General features: G+C 35.0%; 1 pseudogene; it reads right to left on the reverse strand.

Annotated features, from left to right (window-relative positions):
- The window catches only part of LOC129926653 (dynein axonemal heavy chain 6-like), a 62,081-nt pseudogene extending 47,756 nt beyond the window's left edge, over positions 1-14,325 (reverse strand).
- Between the last annotated feature and the right edge of the window lie 1,169 nt (positions 14,326-15,494).

Here is a 15,494-nt window from a genome sequence, read left to right on the forward strand (position 1 = left end):
GTATGTAGTGCTACACACCAGTCAAGTGACAAGCACAATTCTCTGAACAGATGTTTATGGTGCCCCAACAGTCAGACAGACTAAATGACAGGGTAAGGTGAAGATGACCATATGTATGTAATGCTACACACCAGTCAAGTGACAAGCACAATTCTCTGAACAGATGTTTATGGTGCCCCAACAGTCAGACAGACTAAATGACAGGGTAAGGTGAAGATGACCATATGTATGTAATGCTACACACCAGTCAAGTGACAAGCACAATTCTCTGAACATGATGTTTATGGTGCCCCAACAGTCAGACAGACTAAATGACAGGGTAAGGTGAAGATGACCATATGTATGTAATGCTACACACCAGTCAAGTGACAAGCACAATTCTCTGAACATGATGTTTATGGTGCCCCAACAGTCAGACAGACTAAATGACAGGGTAAGGTGAAGATGACCATATGTATGTAATGCTACACACCAGTCAAGTGACACAATTCAAGCACAATTCTCTGAACATGATGACAATGAATTAATGACTTTCTATGAACAGGTGCTAGATATCCTACACCCACACATTCAAATGAACAAGGCAGTTTCCAAAGGTAAAGGATTGAACAATTTTTGGTTTCATTAGCCATGATATGTTGGATACTTATCTGACACACTGAATGCAAACAAAAGCTACATGTACCTGACTGTGAATACAATAAGCCAAATGAACCTGTTATAAGGGAACATTGAGAAGTCAAATGAACGTGAAAAATGGATAAAGAAAAGTCAAATGACCAGGTACAAGTTCAAAGTTCAAACATACCTGACACACTGGATACAGTTAGGTCTAGAGTCATTTATACATGAAATATAGTAAGGTCAAAAGTGCCTGACGGTTAAAAACAATAATGTCAACTGTACCTGACACACTGGATGCAGTTAGGTCTAGAGTCATTTATACATGAAATATAGTAAGGTCATAAGTGCCTGACGGTTAAAAACAATAATGTCAACTGTACCTGACACACTGGATACAGTTAGGTCTAGAGTCATTTATACATGAAATATAGTAAGGTCATAAGTGCCTGACGGTTAAAACAATAATGTCAACTGTACCTGACACAATGGATACAATAGTCATAAATTGCATCTCTATTTCCTTCAGGAATTCCTGCCTCTTTAGCACCTGGTCTGCAGCCTATTATCAACCTCTCATACTCGTCAGGTTCAAACAAGTTTGGAACTTCTCCAGAGTTCAGCATGTTGTTAATATCTTCTAGAAATTCTTCTACCACAATCTGTAAGATGACAAAACTCACATATTTTTTTCTGTCTTTATGTTGTAGTATAGCTAGCACATTAAAAAACTATTGAGCAGTGGTGCACATGTATGATTATTGATGTTTATGGTCAATTATATTGAAATTAGTGCAAGGGAAACATTGATGACAAGGCATTTGACCACCATCTTTTGTAAGACAAGTTTTGTGGATGTTATTTTGTTGTGGCCATATTTAGAGGGGATCATTGTGACCTACTTGTAAAGGAATGTTATCTAAACAAATTAAGTGGACACCCATAAAGGCAAGACACAGATAGTCAAAGGTAATTGTACTGAGAAAGGCTTCAAGATAATGGATTGCTTTGTTTTGGAAAAAATTCCAAGAGGATGGGAGAAGGGTTGCATTGCAAGAAAAAACAATTTCTAAAACTAGTTAAAATGTAGATTCTATTGTTTCTAATTGAAAAAAAAAAGAAAGTGCATAAACACTAAATATTTAATAAGACATAATAATATGGACTAATTAATTAAAATAAGTACTATATGCATAGTTCTATACAGGATTTTACAAATCAAGTTTTCATATAGATCTAATGATTTTAAAAATGTTTGTTACCTTTAATGATCTCAGTATAGGCATAAAATGAATATTTGTGTATGCAATATACAATTTTTAGGTAATTTAAATATCAAATATTTATGACTATGAAACTGATCAAATAGACATTTTACACCAATCTACTTTTATCTACAGTAGATCCAATGGCTTTTTAACCTGTCTTGACTTATCATCAAAATGAAGAAACTGCATATCCTGATCAGGGACTGCTGTTCAGTGACAATAAGGTGCACAACTATCATTCACAAGAAAGATCACAAAAACTAGTAAATGCTCTGGCAGTTGCATGTCAAGGGTTCAGACTTACAATAAGTCTCGCCAAGACTCAAGTCTTGCACAAGAAAAAGCTTCTGCAGCAGTGGCAAGACTCTCTAATTATGTCTGGGAAAATACCAAACTGACCACAGCGACCAAAAAAGCTGCATAGTGTGAACTCTTCTTAATGGTAGTGAGAGCTGGTCAACATGCATACATCACAAGGATAGATTAAACAGTTTACCCTTGCACTGCCTGTGACACATCATGTCCTTTTCCTGCAGGGTTTGTGTCTCCCATCAGGAAGTTTTGAAACTAGCCAATACACACAATATCTATAATATTATGTCACAGAAAAAGTTGGCTTGGACATGTCACTTGCATGCCAAATGAAAGTTTCCTAAGCCCAACCACTATGTAAAAGATAATGGAGTCATACCCAAAGGATGCCCAAGACTAACCAAGCAAGATTTGATGATCACAGGCTTCAATGAAAGTATGTGGGAGAAGAATCACCCAAGATTGGACATACTGGTACAAACATCACCTAAGATTGGACAGGGTGAAGGTAGACTGTGCATATTGGTACAAACATCACCCAAGATTGGACAGCATGAAGATAGACTGTGCATACTGGTACAAACATCACCCAAGATTGGACAGCGTGAAGGTAGACTGTGCATACTGGTACAAACATCTCCCAAGATTGGTCAGCATAAAGATAGACTGTGCATACTGGTACAAACCTCATTGAGAACAAAAGGAATGAAGCAGCTAGAGACAAAAAGATGATAAAGAAAGCTGTCCTGTCACATAGCCCTATAACAGGTGCATTCATATACACTAACTGTGGCAAACTTTGACACTCAAGAATTGGCTTGTTTAATAACACCAGATTCTGCCCAGTCTCAAGAAGAAACTAAAACCGATGACGCATCCAGGCTTATCCATTGTCTTTCAAATAGAAAGAGCCATATAGTATAGTACCAGTATTAGATTTTTCAAATATCAATATGTATCACATTAGTTTGACAAACACACATGATCCCACAGATATTCACATACATACAGTTTGACAAACACACATGATCCCACAGATATTCACATACATACAGTTTGACAAACACACATGATCCCACAGATATTCACATACATACAGTTTGACAAACACACATGATCCCACAGATATTCACATACATAGTTTGACAAACACACATGATCACACAGATATTCACATACATACATATGTATCTCTCTCTCTCTCTCTCTCTCTCTCTCTCTCTCTATATATATATATATATATATATATATATATATATATATATATATATATATAAACTCTTTTGCCAACCTGTGTATCAGTAAATAAAAAAATTGTGGGTTTATTTTGAATGCCTGCTGTATCATACAATTTTTTCAGGTCATCGTGGAATGAAGAATAGTCATAGCCTCGAAAGAGCTCAATCTGGAAGCAGCGATAGTTACACATGTGGGCAGACAATCTGCACACAAAAAAAAAAAATCACATACTTAGGTGTGTTTTTATCTACTAGTATATATAAATGTTCTTTTAAAACTGTAAAAAACTGATTATTTTAACTCAACAATCTGGTAAAAATATTATAGATATTTAAATATTGAACCTTGTTAATGACTGTTTTCCTGTTCCTCCCACTCCAACCAATAAGGCATTGCCTCTTTCTTGTTGAATCATCCTGACTAGTCGAGTAATATGTTCCATTGCATCCATAAAGAACACAAGACGCATTTCTTTAGGTGATGTAAGGTTAAGGTCATCTAGATACTGTCTCAAACAGAAGGAATTTCTACATAAGTAAGTATTAAAAGCTTTGTAGAGTTCTATATAAGATGTATTTTAATTTAGATGATTTAATAAAATATAGAGGTTAGACTATGAAGTGCTTGATGATAACTTTTGAAATGGTTAAAAACATTATACCTATGTAACTATTTGAAGTATAAAACTAAGTTTCCAAATGTCTAGAACTTTATTGTTCTATTTTGTTATTTTCATATGAAATTTTCATTACAAAATATAAATTTTAGAAATCATTAAATAGCAGTTTGTTACCTCCCCTAAAACATGTTGAAGTTTGTTCATGTCAGATATATCCTCATAAAATTTCTCTTCTGGTGGGCATCCCATCTTCATGAAATTACCAAACAGTAAAGGATCTTTGATAAACGAATGCGGATCAAAGTTCTGAAAATAATTAAAAGAATTCTTTACTGGCATTGATATTTGATGAGGGTCAGATGTTTGGAGTTAATTTAAAAAATTTTTAAAAATTGACATTTGTATTTTAGATAAGATGGCCAAGTGATAAAATGATGGTCTAATAAATAGGGTAGTAAGATCTTGACAATCTCAGTTCAGGTCAGGAGAATGAATGAGATTTAGGCTGGTTTGTAGCTTCATTATTCATGCTTATGGTAGTGCGCTATGGTCCAATCTCTTTTTTTGTGAGAGTATGGGCTATCTGTGAGAAATTTCTGTGCTGCCTTCAGGAACCCAGCAAACACAACTCAGATCTTAGTCGGGTTATGAGCTTGAGCCCCTTTGATGGATAGCACAGCAGTTTAAGCTTTTCCGCCACTCTTCACAGATCCTCTCCCCCCCCCATTTTAAATGAAATATAGATTCCATTGCACTGAGCTAACTAAAAACTATTAAACATGTATGTTATGGAGTGTGTGCCCATGTTTGTATTGACAGAGAACTGTTGCTGCTAAATTCAGATTTCTACAGTTGGTAAAAGAAGCTGATGAAAGAAGTAGGAGATGAGAGACAGAATGTGTGTTGATTGTAGGTGTTGAAACATTTTCAGTTTACTGTCTAAAATGTCTGACCTGTTTTTTCACCATTTCTGAAATTATGTCCCGTGCATGAACATTGATTGTAATAAGAGCGCAGAGTGTAGCTCGTGCCAGTTTAGGAAGTTCTCCTCTCACTGCCCCAGCTAGAAGATTTAACTCCTGTTGATAGATTGATAGAAAGTCACTTTGAAATTACTGATACATTTTAAGTGCTGATACATAATGGTAGAAAAGATAAGTTTTGTGAAATATAAAATCAAATAAAAATTTTTTACTGTAAAGCTTCTTTGTTCAAAGTCCCTCATTCCCCTGATAACTGTTCGAGAGTCTCTAAGAATAGCTGTGACATCACGGGTCCACATCATTTGACATATAGTTAGAACAACCTAAATACAAATTTGATATTCAATTAAGAGCAATACTAAAATGGGTTAGCTCTGTTATATACAAAAGTCTGAGGTCAATATGAGATTAATTATCTTACTTGTCTTTGTTTGTTCTTTTCTTGACAGTCTTATAACTTAGCCCATTCGCCTAATAGCTTGTCCTAATAACTTATAACTTAGCACAGTCACCTAATAGCTTGTCCTAATAACTTATAACTTTGCCCAGTCACCTAATAGCTTGTCCTAATAACTTATAACTTAGCCCAGTCACCTAATAGCTTGTCCAAATAATGAAACATTTATTCTGCTTTTCTATAATTTGAATTGCTAGTACCTATATTCTTCTACTTGTTTATAATTTCACAAATTAAATTTGTTCTAACAGTCCATTATTTGTCCAAATAGTTAATTATGTGTCTTTGTACTCTATTATTTAATGTACCAACATCTAGTGTCCTATTAATTTATAATTAGCCCTCCTAGTTTATAATTTGTCCTTTATGTCAAAGATTTTTCTGAGAATCAATACTTTTTGTTATTGCTTTCATGTTTATTGCATGCTCAATGTACTATGGCCCAATCTCTTTTGTGGACCAGTGGAGAGGGGGGGCATAGAAACAAGTTTCCCTCCTGCTTTTATGCACTCAGCAAACATAGCTCTGCTTAAGTCCAGATTCAAACTTGAGTCCCCATTGATTGGTGGCCAAGCCATAGCTCAGTGGTTTTGGCCTCTCAGCCAAACATCACACCAATTTTGTCCAACTGCTTTTGATTTGTTTTAAATGTATCAGACATTTTTTCCAAAATGAAGATTATTAGTTAAAGCCTAAACTTAAATTCCTGCAGCATGGCAGAGACAGAACAAAGGTGTCTTTAATGGTAGTGTAACTAACTGTCAAGTTAAAAAATGTTGAACTTCTCTTGATAAACTAGACAAAGCTGTGAAACCTAAAAAATATCTTATTTTATAGCATAGATTAAAAAAAGGGCATTCTATTATATAGACATAATAATAAAATTGTTTTCAAAAGAATAGTAATAGTACCCATCATTTCTGCATTCAAACTAATTGAATGGAGAAATTCTAATACTTTTCTCAAGCTAACACCAAATAAAATGACATACAAAAGTTATTTTCTTACTTGTGAAGCATTGGACATAATCCAAGAAAGAAATGACATTGTCTCATAGTCTTTGATTGACTTTTTGCACAATCGTCGTATGCTGGCCAACATGGCTTCTTCCACTTTTCCAAGCCAATCTTCGACATTACCTCTTGCCTTCAAGCCCTATAAAAAAAAAATGAATTGTAGGTAAAAAAAAAAAGATTTGTTCCATAATGTAGACTATTTCCATAATTTGGGGTATACATTTCTTCTTTACGTTAGACTCTGCTTTGTTGAGTCATTGACAAAGTTTGATTTTGAAGCCACAACCTCAATTTATTCTCATTGTTATTGTCCCTAATACCAATATTAGTAGGCTTATAGTTGCATTTAGTAGAAAGAAAATATAATGTTTAAGGTCACAATCACATTACATTTTACAATGACAAAACATAACTCTCAATTTTTTGTTAAGTAGTTCTTTACAGAGTCCATAATAAAATGTATTTAATGGCAATGTCTTTGATTCTGAAGATTCAGGGTGAACACAGTGGTTCTCATGACTTTGCAAACCCAATATTGACCTGCATATTTTGCCAAATCTAATGCAGACAAAGCCTGGGTTTATTTAAGTTTTCTTTTTGTCTTCTGCACCTGTCTTTGGCCACATTATTAAATATAAAGCTAATCAGTTTCTGTAACAGATCTATGTTTTAATAAAAAGTATGTGTAATTCCTAAGCCATAAAATCCTAAACAAAAAAAAAAGAAGCTACTTACTTTACCCAATCCAATTTTCTCTCCTTCTGGTGATATCATGCTTAATATGTCATTTGTAAATTGAATCTCCTCCTCTGCAATTAAAAAATAAATTTAATAACTTACTTGTATTTTTTTCAAGCTTTTTCAAGTTGGAAAATATGAAGACACTATTAAGCTACTATAAATATACCAGGTGGAAGTCCCTCAACCACAGCAAACTCTAGTCTGTGTATAGCATCAAAACATTTACGTAAATGTGGTTGCACAGCCAATGGGTTTTGAGTCTGTGCAAGTATCTCAAGTAGTTCATCATTGGAGAGAAAGTAGAACCTTAGAAGAGACAGAAATTTATGCCGTCTACAAATATTATATGGACAAAAATACAATCTAATCTCTTCTAAAAAAAAACACTAGCTCACTTTCTTAGCTATTACATCTATAGGTAACTCAAAGCTCCCAAAGGTGTTGTTTTTTTAATATTCTGCATTTTCTAAATTTTGTTTAAATGAGAAAATTGGACCAAAAAATTATTTAAATTATAAAGCAAAGGAAGCATTCTATTTGGGAAAAAAGATTCAAAATTTAAATTGCTTGTGAATACTCTAAAATAAATCTTAAGCTAAGTGATTGTTTTTTTGAAGAAAATTTCTTGACATAAAGAAGAGACATTTCTTTAAATAAAGATTTTAGTGTACTGTTTGTACCTATGTGTTAACTTAATCATTCATGTTAGCGTTAGGTTATGTTAATTAGAGCATTAACCAAGTCATTGATTCTATTAGTGCATGTAATCTAACCTAAAGCTTAACAATAATTTCTGTATATAGCTAAGCTTAAATCTTGTCTTGGAAATGTAACACGCTTTGTTTCCAGGTAGGCTTCAAGACATTTCAGAATTTTATCCAATAATTCATTGTTATATTCAAATGTTTCCCAGAGACCTGTAAAGATTTCATTACTTTTAATGTAGAAATGTTTCATTTAAATATTTGTTTATGTTTTGTTCAAATACTTCCTAAAGTTACTGAAATAGAAAAAAAAAAAAATGTAATGACATTTTGACACCTTCAATAGAATCAGACAACAGATTTCTCAAACCCTGTTCCTACATTTTGATACTTGCTCTACAATTTAAATGGTTGCACTACAATAATGAACTTGAAGATTAAGAGCCATAATCATAATCAGTAATATATATATATATACAATGTAAATATTACCATAGCTTTTTATATCAATGAAATAAATATTTATTATGTAGGGCTAAGAAGTAAAAATTGAACTGAAAACAAACCTGGCTGTGTTCCATTACGTATAGCTAGAGGAGTTTTCTTTACTCTCCTCATAATTTCCTTGTAAGATCTGTCAACTTCAACAAACAGTTTGGCCTCCACTGGAAGCTGCCTCTGAATATCAGGGGCACTAAAAATTGATTCTAAATATAGCCATGTCCTCTGACAGTTGATCCATGATTCCTGGAAAATAAATCTATTTCATAATGAGATGGCACAATTAAAGACAGGGGAAAGAAACTGCAATCCATGGAACAAGGATCTAGGATAGTAGTATAATGAATTGGGATAAAATTGGGTAGCAAAAAGTTTGATAGAATAAAAGACAGTTTAAATGGATTTAAACTGTAATGGAGGTCTGTGGCATTTTACGTCTCGAGAAACGATCTTTTCCATTCGCATCTTCTTGTGTGACTAAAGAGGCCAATCCTTGACTTTTTTCAAAGACATTACTGTCAGAGATGGAGTGACCTCTCCATTGCTGGGGGAAAGCCTGGGCGGTAAATTTGCGAGTGCTGGGCTGCCCACACGTCAGCACACGCCTCTCTAACGGAGGTAAGAGGTGTTGAAATAGACAAAAAGCAATTGAAAAAAATAGGACCTTAATATTTTAAGAAAATAAACAGGATTTAAATTGTATGTAAGAAGGTATAAAAATAACAATAACATAGTTGGAAAGCAATTCAAAAAAAAAAAAAAAAGAAAAAGAGGACGGGATTGAAGAGTTATATCAGTGTTTCCCAAATGTGTTCTACGAGGTCTGAATAGGTGTTCCATGAACTACTGGAATAATTAACTAGTAGGCCTAACTCTAACCTCTCTTAAAAAATAAGCAAAGTGTTCCTCTAAATACTCAGAATGTAAAAGTGTCCATTTATGAAAAAGTTTGGAAAACATTGAGTTAGATTAAGGGAAGTGTACACATTGATCTTTCAGATCTTGCAATCTATAGAGCAGATGATATAAAGTTCATCAGTTTCTCTGTTCAATACTTAATGAGGGTGTCATGTCACCAGCACAACAAACAACTCTCTTTACATTTCTCAACAAATGAGTTAGAGTTGGGTGGACTCTGGTGCATCATACATAATTCAAATTCCCAGTCTTCACCAAGATTTGAACCAGAGACCTCTTGGTTTAGAAGCCAAGTGTTTCACCAATCAGCCACCATGGCCTCTGAATATCAACTGGAAAACCAAAAATATACAGAGGCAACAAACATGGTTAATACAGGGCAGGAAACTTAATAAAATATATATTTAACATTGGATGGAGGAACCCTTGGGAGAAACAACAAAGTGAAAGACTTTCTAAACTTTTAATACTTCATTATGAATAATAATAATAATAATCTCAGTAAAGGAGCTGAGCATTGCCATTGACATGCTTGCACATGGGAAAACACCCGGAGGAGATGGCATTCCTGCTGAAGTAATTCAGGCTGGAAAACATGCCCTAATCAAACCACTCCATGAACTGCTAAGCTTGTGCTGGGAACAAGGAATGGTCCCCCAGGAATTGAAAGACTCCAACATTGTTACAATTTATAAAAATAAAGGCGACCGCTCTGATTGTAACAATTACAGAGGCATCTCACTGCTTAGCATAGTCGAAAAGGCTTTTGCTAGAGTATTACTAAAGCGATTACAGATCCTGGCAGATCGTGTTTATCCAGAGTCGCAGTGTGGCTTTAGGGCAGGTAGATCTACAACAGATATGATTTTCTCTCTTCGGCAGCTACAGGAGAAGAGCAGAGAACAAAAGCAGCCCCTCTTCATAGCATTTATTGATTTGACCAAGGCCTTTGACCTTGTTAGCAGAAGCGGTCTGTTTGCTGTACTAGAGAGAATCGGCTGCCCAAATAAGTTAAGAAAACTAGTGTCAGCTTTTCACGAAAATATGCAGGGCACCGTTCAGTTTGAAAGTTCTTCCTCCAGGCCATTCTCCATTAAGAGCGGTGTCAAACAAGGATGTGTACTGGCCCCTACACTATTTGGCATCTTCTTCTCAGTCGTACTATCCAGTGCTTTTAAATCCCTGGAAGAGGGAATATACATCCATAGCAGATCCGATGGAAGGCTCTTTAACCTGGCACGTCTTAAAGCCAAAACGAAAAGGCGTCATATCTTGATAAGGGAGCTGCTGTTTGCCGATGACGCGGCACTCGTATCTCACTCACAAGGAGGTCTACAGAAGCTAGTGAACGCCTTAGCAGCTGCTTGTCAAGAGTTTAGCCTTACTATAAGTCTCTCCAAGACCGAAATCCTGGCACAAGACGTCGCAGAAATACCTATAATACAAATTGGGAACCACACCCTTTCAGTGGTGCAGGAATTTACCTACTTGGGTTCAACAATTGTCAGTAACCTAGACTTAGACATCGAGCTGACAAAAAGGATAGGAAAAGCTACCACAGCATTGGCAAAACTCTCCAAGCGCGTCTCTGGGAAAATGGTAAATTGACCACAGCGACCAAAATCCTAGTCTACAACGCCTGTGTTGTGAGCACTCTCCTTTATGGCAGTGAGAGCTGGTCAACATACATGTACCAAGAGCACAGATTGAATAGTTTCCACTTGCGCTGCCTGAGACGCATAATGGGCATCTCTTGGAGGGACCATGTCTCCAATCAGGAAGTTTTAAGATTGGCCAATATGAACAGCATGTATGCTCTCCTGACACAAAGAAGATTACGCTGGCTCGGACATGTCACCCGCATGCCAGATGGCAGAATCCCGAAAGATATCTTATTACTGAGCTTGTGGAAGGAGTCAGACCCAAGGGCCGCCCAAGACTAACATATAGAGATGTCTGCAAGCGAGACATGAGAGCCTCAGGCATCAGCGAAAGTATGTGGGAAAACATAGCCAAAGACCGGAGTGCATGGAGACAGACTGTGCGTGCTGGGACAACCCTTGCTGAGAACAAAAGAATTGAAGCGGCTTTAATCAAGAGGGATAAAAAGAAAGCTGCCCTGTCTGCTAGCCCTAAATCAGAGGCATACACATGTACGAATTGTGGCAAAGTCTGCCGTTCTAGAATTGGTTTGATTAGCCACACCAGATTCTGCCCCGTCTCAAGATTAAGCCAAAACCAGTGACTCATTTGGGCGCATTCATTGCCTTTCGAGACAAAAGGAGCCATATATATAATCTTTACTATCCGTAAGGAAATTTGTCTTACAATTTGTGCATTACACCAAACAAAAAACATTAAAACTATAAGAAACCAAAGTGTACATTCTAAACTTCTAACTACTTACCAAAGTCTTATTAAATAAACTGAGACTAGCTGCCCATTCTTCCACTTTGGTTTTAATGGGACCTACATGTCTTGATGACTGAATGGTCTGGATATTGATGTTACTATCATCTAACAGTTGTTGAATCTCATCGGTGCTCCCAATTATATAGACATCTTTCTGATCTTTGTAAGGCAGTACAGGGAACTCCACATGCTTCCAGGCATCCACCACCTGAGCAAGATATTGATACATAAGTTTCTTATTGTTTTAAGTGGAATTTACCAAAACAATGAATTACTTATTGTAAATTTATCTTTTTCAATGTAATATTCTACATGTCGTCGGGTATGTCTACTTAAATTAGCACAACACAACATGTATTAAAATTCACTGATTCAAGTCGACGTAACAGATATACATTTATTAAAATAAAACAACAGTTCATAATATACTGGAAATTTCAGCCATCAAGAAATCACATGTAATATTTCACATAAACTGATAATGTAGTCCAAGAGAATTCCTCAAATACTTATAACATCTATCTTCTACTATGTCCATGGCGTCTACTGATTTCTGACCGTGTGGTCAACTCTCAGAACGAGACTTATTACCCACCATTCAACTGTGAACCCTTGTTTCCCACGTGAAAAATAATAAACACTATAAATCATTGTATTACGTGATTCCTGACTAGTGCATGTCACGATAGCTATAAAACAATAATGTGACACTAATCAATACCATAGTCACTAACTTTAACATAGAGTGTGCTTGCTAAAGTAAGGTCTCCAAAAGGTGTATATGAAGTCACCAAAGTTGGTTTTTAAAAAAGTCAATAAGGGTGGTTAAAATAAGGTTGTCAAAGGTGCTTTAAAAATAGTATCATGATGCATTCATTAGCCTACTATAAGAATTATGAAGTAGTAAACAATCATGATTAGAATTTGGACTAAATGTAAAACACTTAAAAATCTAAGATAATTTTCATCTTAATAATGAATTATCTAAATAAAAATGACCAAAAATGGTAGATCTATAATACTAGTGTTAAGTTACTTTTTTAAGAATGGCTTCCAGAGCTGCCTGTGAGGACGCCATGCCAGCTATCTCCATCATTTCTTCAGACTTGTCAAATGCATCAATCTCAATCAACAGGCCAAGTGTTAGAGGCTCATCTTTGATAAATTTATAATTCAATGCTTCCTGGATCAAGTCCCAGTGCCTTTTTTTAAGATGTGGGTTTCTCATGTCAGTTATTACCTGAAGCTGTGAGTACATGCAATAACAAAAGTTTTTGCTCGACCATTTTTCAAGAGTAAGAATAAAATGAATTTAAGAATTGTACAATTTACCAACAGTCTAGTTAACACACCACTTTTGTAATGAGAAGAAAAAAAAACTTTAAATTTTAATTGTGCTGTTCAAATTTTGGAAGTCTTATCAAAAAGAAATTTGCATTTAAATTTCATTGAACTTTATTGTTTTGTACCTTACACTAGCCTGCAATCACTCTCTGATTCTATATGTTCTATCAACTTCCGCCCTTTCATAATATTAAACTATTCATATTTAGTCAACTGTTTACTTTATATTTTCAATGTTTAATTTTAATAGACCAATTAAATAACTCAAATATGTGTGAAATTTATAAGACTGCTTGAATGTGTCCTACAACTTCCTAAATGTAGGTCTACATGACTAGATTGACACATGGGTATTGGTCTACATGACTAGATTGACACATGGGTATTGGTCTACATGACTAGATTGACACATGGGTATTGGTCTACATGACTAGATTGACACATGGGTATGGGTAGAATGTAATTATTTAATTATGTCTGCAATAGATATTAAGACGCTTCCTCCTGCACCTCTCTTTTCCCAAATTGTGTTGTAAGTATTCTGAATTATTTACGAACTTCATATGGCATTACTGAAATTTTTTTCTAGTAGAAGAATGCCCCCCAGATATGGCAGGCTAAAGGAAAATCAAATACCAAGGGGAGATCAAAACCAGCATCAACCTTAAACAAGGGATGAGTGGATTAGTCATGTAATACTTTCCATTGTCTGGAGAAAGCCTCAAGAAATAATTGGTTTTGGGAGAAGAGATGGGTGCCACCAAGGCCTACCAAACCCAATAACATGCTATGACAATGAAACCATTGAAAATCTCAAGCTGTCAACAATAACTTTACTTCCTACTGAAATGCTACTGAGACACACTCTAAAACAATTTATATTGTGATAACAACAAAGGAAACATCCAAAAGTATACCCGAAACCTAGTGTGACATAGCTAAAAACTTCACATCTAAATGTATCATGACAAAAATATTTTATGTGTTAATTAAAAAATCTAAATGAAGCAAACCTAATTGAGGAATTACGCCTCTAATAAACAGAAAACAAACACCTACTCTCTGTTTCATAACTTCAACTTTCTTCTTCAACATGCTGACCACATCATTGGGTGGTAGACCTTTCTCTAGCATCTCTAGCATCATTTCTAATTCCTATTATTCACATTGCATACACATGTGACGTTTTTCTGTATTTAGACATGATAATTTTATTTTTTTTTTTTTAATTTTTTGGGAAGCGTGGTCGAGAGGCCAAGAGCGCTTGAGCTTGGCTTGGCTATCTACAAGGGGGCTCGAAGTTCGACACCCGACTCGGGCAGAGTTGTGTTTACTTGAGCGCCTAAAGGCAGCACGGAAAACCAACTCCTAGATACCCCCTCCCCCCCAGTGGTCCACAACTGAGATTGGACCAAAAGCGCTCTGAGCATGCTATAAGCATGAAAGTAGCGCTATATAAAAGCTATAAAAATAAAAAAAAAAATAAAATCTGAACCGTCTTCAGGTATTTCATAGTGGTGGAGGTCACCTCCTCTGGTTCCAAGTTCATGAATGGAACCTGGTAGCACACACAACCAAAGGAATAATTAATACACAATTCTAAAAGTTTTTTATTGTTTTATTGCAAATATATATATATTTTTTTATTTAATCTTGTTTTTTTTTGTGTTTAAAATCTTATAAACTATAGCAATATTTGCAATATGCATGTCTAATATAATGATTTCAATAAATGCAAGCAATGACTTGGTGCTAAACCTAGATATATATAAAACTTAAAAACTTAATGTAAAAAATATTAGGGCTTACAATTATTATTATTATTATTTAAATAAACAAGGGAAACATTGGGACAGTGCACCTAACAGTGAAGTGCTTAGATTCTTAACAGTCATATGCAGACATTCATTTTATAGATTACCCTTTTCACATTAAGGGTTTCCTATATGTAGTAGTAAATCTTTTTATTTAACAATACAATGGTTTTGTTTTTACACAGCTTTCCTAATTTTCATTTGAAACAGAATTATCTTTACAAAGACATCTGATAAATGAAAGACACTGCAGCAACCTTCTTATTAGAACCAAAAAGAAAATGCATCTGCCACTCGTTAATATCTATCCTTGTGACTTTGAATAGTTGAACAGCTGCTCCACATGTTATCAATGAACTTAAAATGTTTTCTAAAGTCTGGTTAAAAGTCAGTTTATTGTGTAGGCGTATGTGCATGTTATAGGGAAGATATATATATATATATATATATATATATATATATAGACAGAGAGAGAGAGAGAAATAACTGTGCTACTCCATTCCATTGCTCTCCCATATTTAACTTATTTGAGATTTAAATATGAC

This window comes from Biomphalaria glabrata, chromosome 6 (assembly GCF_947242115.1).
Source record: "Biomphalaria glabrata chromosome 6, xgBioGlab47.1, whole genome shotgun sequence".
Taxonomy (NCBI): Eukaryota; Metazoa; Mollusca; class Gastropoda; family Planorbidae; genus Biomphalaria; species Biomphalaria glabrata.